General features: G+C 36.8%; 1 protein-coding gene across 1 annotated transcript in view; it reads left to right on the top strand.

The window, feature by feature from the left end:
* AMMECR1 (AMMECR nuclear protein 1) overlaps positions 1-20,675 on the top strand; it is an 81,133-nt gene that overhangs the window by 39,697 nt on the left and 20,761 nt on the right. The window lies entirely within an intron of this gene.

Consider the following 20,675-nt stretch of genomic DNA (forward strand, 5'->3'; position numbering starts at 1 on the left):
GATGTAAGAAGTTTATTGTGGGCAGAATAGTCCTTTAGACTGAATGTGTTAATTGAATATCCCACCTGAATATGTAAAAATAAACCAATCCAGATTATGAAAAATACCTTGTGTTTTACAGCTCCTTCCAGAAAATACACTGAACTTGGAAGCAGGTTACCACAGAATTCATAACAGGTTGATAAATTACTTTTTCATGTATTCTGTTCGGCAGTAAGACTTAGGTTTTGGCATTGAAGTTTTAAACTCCTGCCCTCTTAACACTTGAGATACTGAATGAAATGGTTTAATTTGTTCATTTTAGTTTAGTTTTTTCTACCCATTTCATATAATTTGAAGTCATATTTTATGCCTAGTGGATATAACAGGTATAGGTGTATAAATTTTTAACTCTGCATTGCTTTGTCCTATCAAGGCTAGAATATGTATCTGGGGAGGGAAATAGGGAGATGTTATATGACAGAGCCTTCTGTCATAGAAGACAGCAGTGAAGAAAAATTGGAGGTCTCCAAGCCTGAAGTGGATTAGCATAATAGCTGAAAACTGGATTTAAATTTAAAAATAATATGTAACTCGCCCTCCTTAACTAGGATAGGCCTGTCTCTATTGACCGTACGGTGTTATCAGTCTTTTTGTTGTGTGTTCTACTTACCACTCCACCTGAGAGAAATATGACTGCTGTGAGACATTCAGCCTAGATGTGGTCTATCAAGAAAAGAAAACAAAGAGGGAAGCTTGGGATGAGAAGCACAAGACTGAAGGAAATGAAACCTGCAACCCAACTTTCTCGTAGCTGAATTTGGGTGTAGATTCCATGTGAAGATTTGGCTACCAGTGGCATCAACTACGGCTGTGTATTTATTTGTCAGCAATTTCAAGGGTCTTAGTCCTTGTCACTGCCATATCGTCTGCTTGTTGTCTGTGAAAAACATTGACCCTTTCTTTCTGTTCCACACAGTAAAGTTAACCGTCGAACTGCAAGACTAGACTATGGCAAACTTATTTAAGGGGTAAAACTGAAAAAAACTGAATGACTGATCACTTTAATATTGATGTGTTGGCCTTATTTACTAGAGGCAAATATTTGTACAGTCAGGGCAGCTTCCCTTTTGTGTTTAGCTGTGGTTACTACTGTTTAATTCCTGTTTCTTTTTACTAATCATAGACTTGTTCAACCTTCCCTGTAATCAGCCCCTACAACCCGGTGCTAACTTCCCAAAGTCTTTACTATGAGGCAGTGTTGCTATGGGTGTAGATAGTCATTGCTGTTGATCCAGGGCAAAGCATACTTGTGTATCTGACTGCAATTTTTGAACTGCAGAGTTGGAGGAATTATATATGGTTTTGACATTTGTTGTGACCTTCACTGTTCACAGAAGTCATGGTCCAAATTAATTCCTGCAGATAGCATTTTATGTAATATTTCAGAGCACATTGTTGCCTCTGTGTTGCCCACTGATGATATTTTGCAGGCTATCTTATTTTGTGGCTTTGATTTATAGTAGACCACTGCTGAAAGTCAGCTATTTTTATTCTATTACTACTCTGCATCTGGTGGCCACCAATGAAAAATGTCTGATAATAGTGAGATGAAGCTTACACTATCACTTTCAAAATTAAACTCTGCAGAGAGCAATGTAGACTCTTGACAGCCTGAACTCACCAGTGTTATGCTATTCTTGTATGCTTAACATTGTCCTTAAAGCCAGGAAGCATCGTGTTGCTTCCTTTTCATTTGTCTGTTTCTGTGAAAAGCAGGCGTCTGCTGGTTGCCTCCGAGTTTTCAAGGTCATCTTACTGAGGCAGAGGGCACAGATTTTGCCCCTCCTAAAGGATGACCGGCAACAGAGGGAGGATCTCAAGGTGAGAATCTTAGGGAGATCTATGGTAACACGGTTCTGCGTCTAGTGGAGTGGATGGACAACCAGTGTGTCCCACGGAGCATGTGAGAAGGCAGTGGCAATAGCCATCTGGAACGTGTAACTCCGAACTCCCACTTACCCCTCGTGAACCCAGTTAGTTGTTAAGTTTTTAATGGGGGTTCAACTTACAAAGTCTGCTAAGCTTTAATAATAAAAGGGCCGTACACGCTGCCAAAGCCTTTTGAGCCAATAAGGCTACAGGCAGCTGGGGCTGTCACAGCACGTGTCTTTCACTTACACCACCATGTCCCTTCGCTGAGTGACAGGGAGTCTGCAGTTCGGAGTGACACCAGAGCGTCCTGCTTTCCTGGGGAGGTAGGAAGTAGGGTACCAAACTGATACTTAAAACGGCGCACTGAGTGTTTTTCCCTCAGCCTGGGTTGGGGTCTCCCTGGCCCTAAGGAAGGTTCGAGGATGCTGAAGAAGTTGCAGGACCGTTTGATGGGCCCCACTGAAAGATCGGTAGCTGAGGATGTTGCCATGACATGGGCATCTTCCAGGGACCGGTATAAGGCAGATCCCGCTTGTCATGTTGTCAGCAGCAGAGAGTGTTTTAAGTGATTCTCATCGCTTTGTAGTAATCTCCAGTCACTAAAACTTCTCAGCAGAAGAAAGAGGCATCTGAGCCAAAGCCATGTTTGAAAGAGATTTGGAATACATAAGCACTATAACCTTGTAGCCTTATTGCGCTGAAGGGAGGAGGGAGTAGCTGTGCAGAGAATGTAGAAATGGACCCGAGGAAACAGGCCATATCAAGGCAGTAGACAATATTGAAACCAATTTTTACTAGACATATTTTAAAAAGATATTCTATCGTGACTCAGAAAGTGCAAGGGCTAAAGATACGGCATCTTTAAGGTTTTTTGTTGTGTGGCTGCAGGATTTGTGAGCTGTCTCAGCTTCCAAAATACAGAATACTTGAGATGTTCCTGTTCTGTTTGGTGTTTTTACTCTTCTGTAAATTTGAAGTCTGCTTACCCTGTCTGCTGGCCTGTGCTGCACTTGATTTACCTTTGTGTATAAATCATTTACGAAGGTAGTTGTAATTTTTGCTTTTGCTAACAGGCTTAAATGAGTTCTGTTTTTTAGTTCTCAACAGGTGTCAAATCTGGGCCATGTGCTGTTTCTCTCCCCCAAACAAAGCGCAGTGCAGGAAAGGAGGAGGGTGGAATTCTATTGCAAATGAGTGCATTTCAATTAAAATCAGTATAGGGGGCAGAAGTATTGAAAGTGATTTCTATCAAGCACAGTTAGACATCATGTTTATTAGAAAATGCATCCTTTAAGTTTCTCAAGTTGGTAAGCAAAAGCAATTTAATCAGGTTGTTCTTGTTTATAAGTGAGATGAGATGTTATAGAGAGATGTAATCTCTTTTGTGGGGCTGATGCAATCACATAAAATTAGATAAGCTTTTAGCATACAAGCCTTCCTGTAAGTTGTTAGGAAAACCTTTTTTAAGAAGGCAAGTTAATCTTAAATGCAGTAGGAGCCTGTTCAAGTTCTGATTTTTTTTTTTTATAATTATTATTTTCTTTTTATTTTGGTTTGTCCTTTAATTTACATTTCTGTTCCCTTCTGCATATTTTTTGAAGTTACAGCTTTACGTGTGAGATGAACAGGATTTCCATTGGCGTTCTGGACATTTAAGTATAGTACTAGTGAAGATAAAGTACATTGTGTTAACATTAATATTTTATTATAATCTTTATAGGAATTGCAGCTGACTTAATAGAACTGTCTTAAACTCTTAAGTCAGAACTGGGCCAAAGTGTATTAAGACAGTTCAGCAGTAAACTTTGCTTTACAAATTAGATGATATATAGATATGTATATACTTACGGTGGTGTTGGCCTCCAGAGGTGGTATTAATAATATTAGAAACCCCTTTTTGTTTTCCAAAATGCTTCTGGTAAAATATAAAATTAAGGTATTAGCACCTTAATTTTTAAATGATGACCGATCATCTTTAATGAAACTGACGCAAAATTATTTTAACATTTATGTATTTTGTACAGGCTCGTGTTTTGCCTGCCATGTCATCTGCATAGAGATGAGACTTTACTAGAAATTGGAGCTGCTTATATTTCTAAATTTCATCTAAGCTGAAAAAAGTTTGTTGCTGAAGTATTGTAGACATTAATTTTACAAATAACACCACATTAATTTGGGTAAATACTCAGATCTGTTATAGTGGAATATAGTTGTTTAGTAGTAAAATGGATTGTGATGTAAACTCACAATACCAGAAACTCTAAATGAAGTATACAAATTTGAATTTATTGAGCCAGGCTTAGTTACTTTATGTGAGTCAATTCAGTAAGTAGGTCTTCAATGATTTTGTGCATACAGTGCCAGGTCGTTATTTCAGGGAGCTGTTGCTTAACAGAACTGTCTACTGCCTCTTCTCAAAGTGCAAAGCTAAATACCATACTGGCTCTAGAAGTGGAAAAAAACCCCAAACTTTTGCTTTAATAACGGGTTAAATGCTTCTCCTTATTTCATTATGAAATGAAAATAAAATAATCTTATTTAGGAGAGAGAAGGAGCATGCCCTAATGAATAAGTTTCTTGCACATTATGTGTGTTGGGAATGTAGTAATTCTGCCTGCATTTTTTTTTCTTTATTTAAAAAAACAACAACAACAATAACAAAAACCAAACAGTTTTGTAAACGTTGGTCTAGTTTTCCTGACAAAAACCTTGCTAGGCCCTTGGACCTGATGGTAGATGATAGGCTGTTTCCTTAGCAACACTTCCTGAAAGAAAGCAAAGGAAAACACTGCAAATGGAAGGACAGTGCTAAGATTATTATCTTTATGAAAAGGAGGAACGCATAATGATGCCTTACCAAAGCTTTTTAAATAGATCCAGGGTTATCAAATATTGATAACCATTTTACCATTTTGTTCAGAAAACTGAATTATAGAATATGAATTCTTTGGCACAGGGGAATGCGTTACTGCATTTGGTGGAATAAACTTACTCTGTGAATTGACTGTTTATGAAAGGTAAATGGAAATCTAGGAAAAATGGAATTTTAAAGTTAAAAATTATTACAAAATTGCTATATCTGTATAAAGTGGCTCAATGAAGTTTGGAGGGGGTTTTGTTGATACGGTCATAAGTCTAAGGTCTCAGCAGTAGAATTTGGTGTAACTAAGGAAACTGTCCAGAATTAAAATACTTCTTCATCTTATTTTAAAAAACATGCATTAAAAATTGGGAATTTCAAAAATGCTTCTCAGAAAATGCATGCTTTGAAAAAGAAATGGTCAAGCAAAATAACTTGCATTAGTTGATGTAATTTGCAGTATTTTGAATAAATCAGATATTCCTGAAATTTGATTGAATGTGAATGAGTAACTGGGGACATCTAGCAGTTACTCACTCTTTTACCAGATGGGTTTCAGGGAGGAGCTATGTCATTTGTGCCTCTCGTCTTTCCCACGATACTCTTGCATTTCATGTTCTTCCCACACAGTCTCCTTCTGTTATGGTAAGAAAACGGTGCACACCCTGTAAGTTCAAAGACAGACTTCTAGTTGAGTTGAAGCACTAGTTTGGTTGAAAGTCAGATTTGTATTTGTCTTTGAATATTACTTGACATAAGTATTTGGGAGGAAGGGTGGAGTCAGGGGAACTGGCTGCCCTGGTTTTCCTAGCAAAGCTCTCTGTTACCATAACTTACTTTTCCATTACTAGTATGGATAATTGTCGGTACTCCATGGTTTTTGGTCAACTTTTTCATCTTTTTGTATGATACTCTTAAAGGGAATGTCTTCAAAACATTTCCTAAAAATCTTCTGGAATGGCATTTGCTTTCCATTGAGTCTTTTGGTGACTTGTTGATTTCTTAAGCACTACAAAAACATACTGGGTTATGGGCCAGTGCTGAAGAATACAGGATAGGACTGTGCTCGCATAGCAGAGAGCTGTAGATGAAGTGTCTCAGAGCACTTGCCTTTTAAAGAAAGGTTTTGTGTATTTGGAAACTCTTAGCTAGGACAGAATGGAAGAAGTTGGCATAGAAGTTACCTGCTTCTGGGCAAGTTTCTCTCTCTGGCTGTTCTCAGCTTAGCAGTAGATGTTTATTTTTAAGTTAGAGTAAGGGACATTTCCCACAACTTTATTACTAAGGCAGGCAGGGGAGGGTGGTAGAGAAAACTTCCCGCTGCACTTACTGGCCAGTGTTTTTATGTGCTAAATATGAGAAGGCTGTTAACATAGCTTGTCCTTCACTTCCTAAGACACTGGAAATGGAGGTGCAGCAGTGGTATGTATATTAGATACCTCACCCAGTAGAAGTACATTTAAAGGCTTTGTTTGGTTTAGGGAGCTAATTTTTTGGTGAAATCTACTGTTTTAATACAAGTTATCGGGGATTAAGTGAGGTCAAAGAAAAAAGAATTGTCTCATGCTTATAAGCTGTATACTCTGCAGCTTTGTGTGGGAGGCACTGTGGGAAAGGAGTCTCAATTAAAGTTTTCAGTCTGTCAGCACCTCCTCCATTTAGGTGTTTTCTGATGCTTCCTTTTAAGACTGTATAAAAAAGAAACAGCACGAACTGGGTGTGGGGGACCAGGCTCCAAAAGCCCTCGCTATCTCTGTTCACTTTAACACAAAGATGTTGAAGCTTTGAAATTGAATTTACCATTTTCCATAGACCAGAGTAATGAGAATTAAAATGCTCTTGTAAACTGTAGCAGAATTTTCTGGTATTTTTAAGTAGTACCAACAGATACCTGTTTCTAAAAATCGTTCCTGTTGGCACCAGGAAGAGAGAAGTGTCCTTTACAGAGCTGTACAGTTGAGATGGTGGAAAAGCTCTTGGAAGAAATAGCATATCAACCTCTGGTGGGATGTAAGCAGCCATATAAAATGCTGAAGAATGTCTGAAGACATCTAAGCCTAAACACGCTTCAGATGCTGAGGTAGTCCAAAAGTCTTAAAGGCTCCAGCACTCCGTACTATTTCAACTCATACCATGTATGTATTTGTGATCTTGGGAGGGGTGATGGCGGAAAAGTTGACCTGTCTTGAATTTCATCATTTACAAATGACTGAAGTTTTACTATTCGTTTGATGCATTGTAGGAGGGAATATATATTTACCTGAAAATAACAGGGTGGTGGTTTTTTTTTTCCTAACATGATTTCAAAATATAATATGAGGGACAAAAGCACTCCAGGTTTGTCTCTTCCCTTTGAATTGTTGATGCACTTTTCAAATCCTGCCATTTTTGACTGTACTCTAAAGTGTATGGAGTGATAGATATACTTCATAGAAGTACATATTGGTGATAGCCTTTATTTTAGAAACAGAAATTGAACGTCCTTTGATTTCTTAGCTATCTATGTAAATGACAATGCATTGATACAGTTTACAAAGCATCTAATGCTGTGAAAGCATGGAAATAAACAGTTCTTTAGAAATATTTGATGTAGATCCAAAAATTATTTCTAACCTCACGGACTTGTACTTTTATGTGAATTTTCAAAACTTTAATTAAACTTTTCTAAATATAGTTGTAATTAACACACAGAGAATAGCTTTTTGACCATAGTGGAGAATAGCGTTTTTTTGGCCATCGATACCAATTTCAGTAGGACTGATAACACTCAATTATTAAAGCAAGGATATTGGGGGTGGGGTGGGGGTGAGATGCACCTGTGTTTCAAATATAATATACAGGCTACAAAGTCTGTCAGCTCACATGCTTAAATTTAGGTTTGCTGTTCCAATGCAATGGTAAAATCTTTGTTTCTTAGTGCAGATTGCTTGCAATAAAGGGTCAATAGTTAGGCAAGCAGTCTCTCAGGCTGGGGAAGTACAGTATATAAATAACTCCCACAAGAACTTAGGGAACTTGTACAGATGTTAAGGAGTGCTCTGATGTGCCTGAGCACAGCTCTTGGGAACTTCCCCATCTGTCATAAGCTGCAACCCCAGATTCATTGAAAAGGGCCTTTGCAATAATGGCAATTACTAGCGGTTGTCTAAGTCAGTATATGAAATCAGGTATATCAAACTTTTACCAGCCAGGATATGTGACTTTGTTGAAGTGAATAATGTTACACCCATTTATTTTTACTGAATTTTTCAGTTGAGTAAAGCTTATTTAGTTTTAATTTGGTTTGATTTGACAGGGGAAAAGGAGAAAAGTTCGTGGTTTTTTGAACAGTACAACTTTTTGATACTTCTCATTCACCTAATTTTAATGACTTATACTTCTGTAATACCATAAGCTAAAATAGGTCCCCAGCTATCTGTACCATGCAATTAATTTGCCACTGTAGATATCAGCCTAATTGCCGGTAACGTTTTCAGTGTTTTATTCATAAACAAAAGCCAGATTAGAAATACATTCACACTGGTACATTCAAACCATTTTTCTCTGTTTAGGAGACTATTAATTTTTTCTCTATGAGAAAAGTTGCTAAAGCGAATTATTTAGAATAAAAATATATTTAGTATGTAATAAAAAGTTTAAGTAATTATTTTTCTACAAATATTGGCTTATATCCCATTCAATTGAAGTGTCAGTGCAAAGCCAAAAACACTTAAAGCCAAAATATAATCTGACTCAACTGTATGGAAGTTGAGATTTGAATGTCTGCATTTAGAAAAGTTCTTTGTGCATATGTGTATTTCTAACAGCTTCGGTTCTTATGAAGGGCAATTACAAGAGCTGCTTCTGTTACCTCTAGGCCAGTTACTTCCAGGTGCTATTGCTAAAGCCCCACAGATAGCATGTTGGTTTTGCCCTGAAGAAAAAGTGCTGGCTAAATATATGAACACAAAGAAGGGAAAGGGGAAATGTAATTTTAAAATAACTGAAAGGTCACTGCAACCTCAGTCCTGTAACAGGGCATCACTGCTTTTCACCAGAAATATTTTTACGTGTTCCGTCAAGATACTGATGCTGGTTTTGTTTCTGTTCCCAGAAGCTTCTACACAATTTGCAAGCTGGTTAGATGGCCCTTTCTCATCTGTGCTGAGGATGCATTCTGCAGTTTGCTCACTTAGCTACAGAGAGGCTTTTTTTCCCTTGACCTAGACTGCTAATCCCTCATTGCAAAGAGCAGCAGCTGTGCTTTGTCTGTGGAGGTCTCTGCACTGCATGCAGCCTCATTCGTTAGAGCAACCCCCTCTTTGTGTGTTCTGCTTTTTCAATTGCTGAAAGGGTGACTTTCTGTTTTCTTGCTCAGAAAACCCTCTTCAGGTTTGTGGAAGTCTACAATGCATGAAATTCTCACACACACACCACCACCACCCCCAAAAAACAAACAAAAAAACCCCGTAGGTTTCCATGAGCTGTTACATATAATTTCACAAAACTGCGTGTTTGACTAAAGTGTTCCTGACATTCAGGAGGTGAAACATCTCTGAGTTGCTTTTTAGAAAGATGATGAAACCTATTTCCATTTAAATATTAAACACTTTAGACAGATGTGTCGAATTGCAGCTTTAATGGATATAATTACGAATAAACCATTTTTTTGTGTGTGTACACGTATCCTCATTTAACATTGAATAATCAGGCTTCAGTTGCTTTTGGTATAATTCCCTGAGTTAAACATGTAGTAAAACATTGGTAAGATGTTACTGGTAGTTGAAAGCTAAGGTAACACAAGAACAGAACATAGTAATTTGCTAGTTTAGGCTTTATTGCAGTGAATGGCGAAACTCCTGCTACCTTCAAAGGGAGAAGAATTTGGCCTGTACTTTCTCTAAGAAGATATGATGTAAAATATTTAATTAGTAAGCACAGACTTCACATTTCAGTTAATCTCATAGTCAAACATTCGTGTTTATACTTTCATGTTTTGTAATAATCTTTATTCTGTAGCTGAGCAGAATTTTCAAATATATGTAATGCTGTTGAGTTAAATGCGCTCCTTGAATATTTAAGTTACAGTTTTTGAGGCTATAGACAGATGTAGCCTAACCTAAACCTTTTGCCTCTTCTTCATTTCAGAACTTCCCTTTCATTCCACTTCAGCTGTTTTTATTTGCTACTGAAAACCTGGTTTAGAGTGGAAAACATATACAGAGAGACAGCTGACAGACTTGGAACTGAATGTACTGTTTAGCTGAGCTTGCAAAGTTCTGTTGCTTGGGCATCCTGACCTTAGATACAGTGATTTGTGAATGCCCCATCCAGTCACTTCTGTAAGCTGGGGAAGTTGCAGGTGGCACTGAATGTGCCACCCGAAGTAGACGGGGTTGTGACAGAAAGCTCAAAGGAATAAAGGGATGAAATGGTGACCTGCCCTCATGAGAAAGAGAGAAGTGGCAGAGCTGCTAAAAGGGGAATGAGAACTTACTTGTATGTGGAAGAAGATCAAGGGTAGGAAATGCAGGAAGCAAAGCATGTATAGATGTATAGAATGTGTTTGTATATCTAAACCACACTTTTTTTTAATTGGTGATTTGTAGAGGCATTGAATAGTCATAGCTCAATCTGTTAATGAGATTCACATATGCAGCCAAAACATACACACACACAAAATTAACCGAAAAAAATGTTGAGAAGCCTTGTTTGTTGTCCTAAATAAGGAATTAAGTTCTGTCCTGATGCAGTAATTCTCATGCTGCGTTCTAGGATGGCTTCATGATAGCAGGAGTAAGTGTCTAGAAACCAGAATTCTCATGAAATAAGGAGTGGCTATTTCTTTCCCCTGAGGTCTTGTTACATACAACATGCCACAAGGGATTTGTCTTGTGCCTGTCTTTTTTACTATATTTATAAAAACACTGAGAATTAGTAAGATACCATGAGCTCATATACCAGCCCTTACACTGACAGCACTCAGATTTGCATCTCTTTGCAGATGTACTTGCAGTATGTGAAAGAGATTGCACTTAGATAAAAACCAGCTGGTTTAAACGTAGTCCAAGTTGAGTTGTGATATTGATGAAACACGTATCTTAGGAAACAAGCCATTATTCAGTGCCCTGTATTATGAGTGGTCATATTCTAGTCTGTAAGACAGAACCCAGGACCGTGGGTTATTCTCAATTTAAGTACTTGTTCAGGAATTTCAGGACTGGATTCTGTCACCTTTCACTTCATTTATCAGACTATATTCTTCAATACCTTCATATTTCAGAATATTTTACTGTCTTAATCTTTTTTTACGAAACATTTAATGCAACACCTCAAGTAAGTGAATATGATCTTTTTTCCTTCTCAGTTCAGTTACTGCATGTTCTACCATGCCTTTTGCTTTCCTTATTCTTAACCTGATTATATATATTTAATTTGTCCATCATTGTGGTGTCAAAGTCCTGATCATAAAACATAGTTTCTGTATTTGTGATAAACAGTATCAAGCCTGAGATTAATTGTAAAATTCCATCCCCACCATTTACTGTCTTGGTTGTTTTTAAAGTGAATCATATTGACAACTAATAAAAATTCAACTACATCGTATTTTTATATAAAAATACAGTTTATAGTATTGCTGGTGACAAAAGAGATATTGAGAAAATTAAGTACTTTTTTGTTCCAGACTTTCTACAGTATAATAAACATAAACCCCTTTTACAAGCTGCAGGAAATTGAACTTGTAAATGTTCAAATTATATTAATGTATTTATATATCATTGCATTGCTGAGATGTTTAGGAACATTTTTGTCCATATGTGCTAAAGATGAGGCTTTTTAAAGTTCATAAAGAATTAAAAATATTTCATGTTAACTTGTTCTTTTTAAAAATTATTACTTGAATGCATCTTTAGGGGGGAGTAAGATTTTGTGGATTGATTAAACGAGGGTCGAATTCAGCAATAAAGTGGCCTTAAAGTTTTTTGTCTTGACTTCAATATCTGTTTGGGGGTTAAATGGTCAATATTGAGAGACTTGCTGGAGATGTAGAGAATTCTAGAGACTTCTTTTTATGCTCCTAGGGATTTGAGTGGTCGGCGTTGCTCAAGCCGTACAGTTCTAAATGTAATTGAGCAGTTCATTTTTGTTAATTATCTAAACTTTGCCATCTGCTGGAGAGCCTTTTAGTGACATTGTAATTTAGTCCAGTTGGAGCTCAATTAGAGTTTTCCAACTAGTCTTATGTGTTCACCAAACAAAAACCTACACACCAAACCCTGGTCAGTTTTGTTACTCAATTTTTAAATAAGCATCTGGAGTGACTGTGACAAGCTTACTGTGTTATGTTGTGAGAATAAGTGCTGTGGATTTCCTTTTTATGTATCAAACCAGGACATTTCTATGGCAATTGACACCTTTCAGCTTCCTGAATGTTTGCATGAGTATGACACAGAAATTGTCATGCCTTATTGAATTCCATTGTCCTCATTTATCCCAGCATGATGACAGATGCAGGAAGGGGTGAGGGACAATATGGGAAAAGGCAGAAAAGAACCTGCCACCTACAAAGAGACTGCTGCATACAGCTGCTTTACCTTATGTTCCCCTGTAGTCAGAAAATACTGTTCAAGGTCCACGCTGAGCAATTCAGAGTACAGACAACTGTTTTGCATGGATATTCTGAACTGGCTTTGTTCAGTTCTAGAAGTATGGAGTGTATGGAACATAGCAGTTACAGCTTTTTCGCTACACCAGGGCAAATGCACGGTAATTGCACTCTCTGTGTTGTAATTAGCTGTAAGCTGTATGTACGTCTCACTGACGTGTTATGCGGAGACTTTGGATTTAGCGTACTTCTGTGCAGGCATACCTCTAAACTGTTGCTGAAGCATCTGCTACATCTTAAAGTTAGGTTAAGATTATTTTTTTTTCACTGTACTAGGGCGTATTGTATAGTAATGCAAAATGATCCCCCCATGCCCTGCAGGATTAAAACAGTGTGAGAAAAATGCAGAGTCTTTAACTTGTTTGCTCTTTCCTCACATTCAAGAAGAAAAGTAAGTCCTTTAGTACCATGAAAGCAACGTAGTGTAAGATTTCTGACTTCAGGAAACAGTAAGGAAGTTGAAGCCATAGAAACTTGACTCTTAGTAATGTAATCAGGACACTACAGCATTACATTGTGGATTTTTTAAGTTCTAACTGCATTATATTTTCTGACGGGAGCAGACTGCAGGAGCTGCAACTTTTGCAGTCATACTTTTCCACTTGAAGGCCATAAGAGCACATACACAAAATCTCCTAAACTTTAAGGACCTTTCCATACAAGCCTTCGTTGTTTCCTTCATATGTTATAGTAGTAAGGAAAAGAAATTAATTTTGGGCATTATGTCTACACAGGGTAACATTATTGTGGCATAATGGTGAACTGGGGTTAGTTGGAAGAATCCAGAGTGTGATGGAATATTTCTCTGGGTAATTGTCAGAGCAGTAGAAAAAACATCTTTATTCTTTTTTTCTGCTAAAAAGCTCTGTTTAAATTTATGGAAGCCTTAGCTTTTACAGCTTCCGTGGTTATGAGCTTTCTTTTCTTATGAGAAATTTTGTAATGGTGAGTAAGTGAGGAGTTTGATGATTTTCATCTGACATTTACATCAGACTAACAGCCCCAGCTGAAGAACCAGCAGTAGTTAAACCTCCAGGAGTTTCAGACAGTGGTCATTACGCAGGTGCACATTAACTCCATGTCTTAACAGATACTCACATCGACTGCAGATTCACGGAGAAGCATCCCAGACCCGTGTTAGTCATTCCGTATGTGCTGTGGAGTTGACCTGTGCATGTACTGTGAGTCAAGATAGCTAGAGTACGAAATCAAGGTTAAAATAATGATTTGTCCGGAAATTTTAAGGACCCCTAGAAATATTCTGTAAATACCTCTTTTGTTGATTTAAACAACTGGTGAACTTTTTTGGGGAAAAACAACAAAGTCCCAGAACCTTACACGCACACACAAATACTATTAGGAATACAATCGAAGCCATTAAATTACTTTCCACTTGTGACTGCGGTCAATATTAAACTTGGGTTGTATTAAAGAATTTATTTAAGATTTCCATAACCCTTTGTGTACATGCTGTGATGCCTTAGTGACTATTGTATTGCCTGCTATCTAATGGAACTACTTCTGCACAAATGCAAAATCAATGAGCTCATATAGCACGAGGAACAGGTGCTAAAAAATACTTAACTTTATGTACAACTGCAATAAGCAACGATGGGGAAAGACTTGAATGCAGTATATCCTGATTGTCTCTGTTCAGGTTTCAGGAGTACTCCAAACAAAATACCTGAATTACTCCCCCCCTCCCCCATATTTGGCTAATATTTAAGTTCATATTTTTATAAATATATATTTCAAGAATTTCCAGTTCAGTGATGAAATGTTCACAAAAATATATCATTTACAGCCATAAATATATTCCATTTTCAGTACAGCTTTTGTTAACTTTACCTGTGTTATAATTTTTTTTTCAGTGTTCTTGAAAGTAGTCACATTAAGTTGGGATTGTTAAGGTTTTGCTGGGTTCTGTCATTACCAGCAACAGCCACTTCTGTTTTGCTCCAGACCACGAACCATTTTGACGTGACTTGCACAGCACTAGTATTAACACACACCACAGCTGGGCATCTTTTTCATAGAATACAGAAATGCAGAAATGATGGTATCCCCTGTGGCAAGATGTGAATTACCCCTGCCTTGTTCTGCAGGAAGCTGCAGCATTGATTCAGAACCTTGCCATTTTATTTTTAATTTTTTGTAGCATGTCTTAGATTTAGATGAATTAATTTTTACCAACCAAGAAGTTTAGGTGTCTTGACTTTAGCAAACTCCCTAAAGATGAAGGTATTACATCTTTTGACATCTGAATTTAAAAAAAAAAAAAAAAAAAAAAAAAAAGCTTTGAAATGTAGTCGTTCTTGTCCATGTTGACACTGTTATCTGGCTGGGACAGAAGCTCAGGAAACTATTGAAGTGAGCGAATAATGGTTCTCTCTTTGGTAGATCGTTCTTCTTTTGCCTAGAGGTTCTTCCGTGTCACTCAGCAATTCAAAACTGGTAATAAAAACTCAGTATATTGTTTTGTCCTTCAGGATATTGTGAACACACTGAAGTGTTCTCTTACGAAAATGTTTGAAATAGAACACTGTAAACTTTTTGTCATCTCTTTCTGTTTCTGGGTCTACTTTTAATAGATACTATGTATTTTTTTAATCAGTGTATTATATTAATGCCTTCTATAGCATTGTTATGCCATCTGCAAAAGGCTAACAATATCCAGTCCTGCATAGTTGTTTAAAAAAAACCAAAAAAAAGCTGAATGACTCTTGGTAAATTCAAACTAACCGATGTGTTTGCTGGCTTAGTGTGTTGTGTCCTGTAACTGCAGCCTTGCTGATATTAGCCAATTAACAATTTCCACACTGCTAAAAATTTGCATGCTTACTAGACAGCTAAGGCATTTTGGAGGACATAGGGACAGCTTATTTTAAGCACCTCTGGCTGCCTAAAATAGAGACTTAATTGTCTTACGTAGTCAATGAATGGAGGTTGCCTTTTCTGATGAGCCTTTCTAAACGCTTAATTTATGTACATGCTCTGAGTTGTCTTTTAGAGGAATGGTGTTCTTGTCAAAGATAAAATAACTGTCTAAAATAGAATATCAGAATATTCCTTCTTCCTATTAAACTATGTGTCTGAATCGAGACAGAGATTGGGAGAGAGACTTTCTGGTGTATTTCAGTTTTGTGGAGTTAAAAAAAAAATTGATTGAAGAGCCAAAATGCCAGATAAATATTTTATTTCTCCCACCTGAAACGCTGTTGCCATTACCTGCTGCACTGTGCTAATAAAAATAGGCTAAGAACTTCAGAAGAGTATTTCTGTGCCAAATGTCAACAAGTGCATATTTCTTTTTTTACCCCGTGACTGCCACTTAGCAACATAATGTGCAGGAAGTATCAATGTTGTTCTTTCCCTTTCTGTCTCCCAAATGTAAGGGAGGGTTCAGGAAAAACACGTCATTCACAGTTGTTTTGTTTCCTGGAAATTTTTCCAGTCTGACCAAAAAAGAAGACAATGTAAATAAATTCTTTTTCCTTGCATTGAAGTGATTTGGTGATGCATGTAAATCACTCCTTGAAATCGCCATTTAAGTTGGCAAAACTCTGCTGGTCATAAATAAAAGTTGTTAGAAGGCTGTCATGTGGGTTGTGTTACGCTGTCTGATCTCTTATGCTGAAAGCTAGGAGAGTTGTGTTCATAATAATTTCACTTTCTGAAGAAGCACACGCTCTGCCCTGTTTTTCTGGCTTAAAAACTAATTGCATATCGTGACTTGGAAGCTGCTAGTTTTTTCTGGTCTCTGCCAAACTGAGCTATGATAGCTGATTTTCATTAGGAAAATACTGGTGATCTGCTTAAGTGTTCCTTAATTTCTTCCTATTGAAGTTACTGAATGAAAAAGTAAAAATCTTAACTAACTTCACTGATTAGAAACCCAGCAATGGAAAAAACAATAACTATTGACATACTTTTTTCTGAAACCCTGGCACAAAGTGTCCCTTGTTGCTGTCATCGCTTTGCTGTTATCTAAAATCCAGTGAGTTTGCCACTCATTAATTTCAGGGTGGTTTGAATTAATTGAATAACAGTATCTAGGCTCTTTGGGCTCAGTCTATTGACATAGGGCCATTTCTTTGTTAAATGCATTTTCTAAGGTAATTCTGCTAAGCACATTTCATTCAGTGAAAGAATCAAGAATCTCAGGGTTATACTTACTGAGCTAAGTGGAAAGGTTTTCAGAGCAAATAGAATTTAAGTCCTTTGCCTGCCATCTAACAGTAGTGCCAATGTACTGTTTATCAGAAGAGGGTAATAGTTTGTAAAATGAGATCTTTAGCCTATTTTTGTAACTCTACTGATGACATTTGAAGAACAGTTTAGATGCCAAAAAATTATGGTTTGGTTTAGCTGTGTTCAATATTAGAAACTGGTTAGGAGAAAATTGACAATAGCAGAGTGAACTGAAAAAATAATGGGAAAGTTATTTTTTTAAAATTGATGAATTTAATTAAATTAATCCAGTTCTGTTTTGATTAATCCTCTGGGAGCTATGTTTCTACATGGTAGGTTGAGCAGATTGTGAAGGAGAGGCTGTCACAAAAAGTAGATTTTTAGGAGTCGGGGATCTTGGATTCTATTCTTGAGTCTGTCACTGACTCACTGTGCAAGCCTCCTAAATTGCATGAGTCACTTAATGTCTCTGCCTCATTTACAGTTCCTATAAAAGTGAGTATTACTTATATCATGCCCAGTGTTTGACAGTTGCCTTTACATGTCCTTCCCCTGTGTCATGTTTAAGCCCCCAAAGTAATTTCCAATAATGTACAAAATTGTATCCAATTTTGCCTAAACTCTCTCTCCAGTTTGTGTCTGTAGATGTGACTGTCCCCAAAAAAGAGGTTTACTGAGAAATTTCTTTGTTAATAATCATCATTAAATAACAAACAATAAAATGCTAAGAATTTAATTCATTTAGTACCTTCATTCATCTACACCTAAATCCTTCTTTACTATTTTTGATACTTATATGCTATCAAACTTTTTTAAAGGATCCTTTAAATTCAGTCATAAAGATTTTCAGGCACTTCTAAACTGAGTAATGTAGCTCCATTACTATTTCTTATTTCCCCAATTTGTGTCCTATGGTTTGTTACCCATCTGCCGCATGACATTTAAGAGCCATAGGTTCTTTAAGGCTGAAGCTGACGCTTTGTTTTTTTCAAAGCATTTTTATAGCCTACAGAAATTACAGATGGACAACACAATGATGTATTGCATTTTGGTTCATCTGCTCATACTATTATTTCAGATGATTCCAAGAGCTTCTCAGGAGGCATTTTACAAAAACAAGATGCAGTCTTAAGGAATATAAACTTTAATTTTATTTTTTTTTTTGCTAACGTCATGCTGTTTGTCACGGTAACTCAAAATACTTTGAACAATTTCCTCTTGTTGAAATATTTTCAGTGTCTTTAAAGTGTTTGCAAGCTTTTCTATGTCCCAAATACAAGGAGGAGTGGTACATGGAAAATGAAATTATTGAAAAACATTTCTGGAGAGCTTATGGCCAAATAAACTTCATTTGAGGAGAGGCAGAGATTTGTATAGCATAGCTCAGCTGAAGAAAAACTGATAGTTGACTAACACTTTGTTTTGGTTTTTTTCTTGAGTGGCAATTACTTGATCTTAGTAGGACACCCAAGACTGCATAAATATTTAACTAGAAAGGCTGTGCGTGTGTATGCATGCATTTTGTGTCTAAAAATAGTTTTCTTTGAACAGGATTCAATTTTGACTTTGCCTGCTTCACTTTTAACATGGAGCAGAACTCCATGTGGAAAAACTAATGTCCTTTTATTGGCCAGCTAGAATTCCCCTTGCTTGGCACTGCTTCTTTTCAACTCTTCACTGCTGTGTACTTCCATTTAGTCAGCAGCAATATATGTAAATTACTTCTGGGCATTAAGGAATAAAGAACGGATGGTTTAGAAAATGCTTTTAAAATTAGTATTTTTTTCTTTAAAAGTAGTTTTGAACTCTGCTGAATTTTTCCAACTTATTTTACTAATTATTTCCACTTACCTTTCCTTAATTCTAAGTTTAACAGAAAAATTGTGGAGTTATTGTTTTTTAAAAGTGCTATCTAATATGCCAGATTTTGTTCCATAAGAATCCTTTTGTCTTTCTAACGGAATAATTAACAGAAGAATATGACATTGATTGAGATTGTAAAATCACATTCTAATACTACAAAAATAATGCTTCCATCAAATAAACAGAAGAAAGTCTCCTCTACTAACCAAGAATTTCGACACACAGTTATACGGTGACTTAATTCTTAACAGCTCAGACCAGTAACAAGCTTTTGAAGAAAACGAGCCTACGTTATCTTGTCTGTATTTTGTGCTTGCTTTGAATTGGTCACCAAAGGGCATATACTAACGTGAGAAGTGAGGCTAAAGTCTGAATTTACATATATATGTCTTTGTAGAGTGTATGGAGCGTATGATAAGTGCCAAACTGCTGCCTCTAGAAACTGATATTCTTTCTTCCCAGAACAGGAATGACTAAAGTAAAAGCTCATGCAAGCTTTTTTGTCTTTGGTAAGTGTTGAGATCTGCTGACATTTCTGAGCGTCATGCCAGTCCATTGAGAGCTTAGGTTTTGTACAACACAGACAGCTGCCCATGAGGAACTCCACTGGACACCATCCACTTGTTTTACTGACATCATCAGAACAGTCAGTAGACAGTGATTTATTCACTACCCACAAAGATAAAATATAGGCTTAAGGAGAATGGCTGAATTCTGATGGGAAGCATCTCTAATGACATATGTCTCTTGCTAACCAAGCATTAAAAAAATGCAAAACAGAAAACAGTTAATCTGTGACGAGATGATACGAAGTTGCTCTGCTCTTACGTTTTCAAAAGGTATCTGGAACTTTAGAGTTTCAACCATGGTGGTAATAAAAGAATGATTGAGAAGATGACTGATGCTCTAACTGTAATATACAGCACTTAAAAGGTAAACATTTCCAAGTTTTAAAGTAGTATATGATGCACCTAGATCAAACTCATTAGGGCAGGGTTATTAAGTTTTAAGCTAGTTCTTTTAAAACTGGCACCTGTTATAATTGCTGGACTATGTTAGTTTTGTAAATTTTGCATTAGCAGACAGCATACTTCATGTGTAGCTAACCAATACTAATAAACGCTTTCTTGTTGGCATCTCCCTTCGGTATGTTTTGTTCCAATTGCTGATCATTTGTCAACACAAATTTCTCCAGGTAAATTTTGGTTTTACTTATGTAGCAAGAGAGACAAAGCTGTTTTGAAAAATGAAAACAAACTGTACTATGGTGTCTGGAGATGGGGAAAGGAGGAGTAGAATAGCAGCAGTATTCTGTATTCACCAGTCACAACGGTGTCAGAGACCGTTATTCAAATCTCTGATCTTGTTCTGCCAGATATCTCACTTACCTTCAGCAGCAGGCGTGCTAGTACAGGGTATGTGCACAGATGTGTTCAGTCATGGAGGTGCTGAGGAGCAATTTTTCAGCAGGCTGTACAGATAAAATAGCATCTAGCAGTTCTGAAGGAACTAGGTATAGTTGAAATGGCACTATCATTTGATAATATTTTAGTTATCATGAGGTAGTTACGTGAAAGCAAGGTATTTGGGCCACTGTCATATTATTAAATAATGGAATTAGCCAGCTAAGCTTGCTAATAAGTATGCAATGTTTACTGCATTGCTCTGCTTTCACTAAAACTGAACGACTTTTGTTTGCGGTATATGCCTGAGGCTTTTGTGCCTTTGTGTGCCTTTGTGCTTCCACTGTGTTCACATGAAGGTTTCGTATCTCAGCTTTTTATCAGTATTCAAATCTGTCATGATTCACCCATCTTGTTTCCTTCAGCTAAACTTTACATTTTTTTGCTTATGCGTCCTTATTTGGTCTGCTTTAATAAAGTTATACTACTCTTTGTATAAAATGGTGGTATCTGATGCAGAGCCTTCAGCTATATTCTAAACACCATGGCCATGGCTGTAATTATATCAGCTAATGGCAACCACTGACTGTATGCCAAGTAAAATGTGTAAGAATGAACTAATTGTTAGATGAAACAATGAGACACGTGAAGAACTTGGTCGTACTTTAGTAGGTCCCTTAATCTTAAATTCTCTTTACTCATCAGGAAGTTCAGTTAGCGGATCACTGGTTTTGTTGGAGATGAGCATGTTTGTATTCATACAAGTCAAATTTCAAATCTTAAAAGAATAAAAAATTAT

Source organism: Buteo buteo, chromosome 22, assembly GCF_964188355.1.
Source record: "Buteo buteo chromosome 22, bButBut1.hap1.1, whole genome shotgun sequence".
In the NCBI taxonomy this organism is placed as follows: Eukaryota; Metazoa; Chordata; class Aves; order Accipitriformes; family Accipitridae; genus Buteo; species Buteo buteo.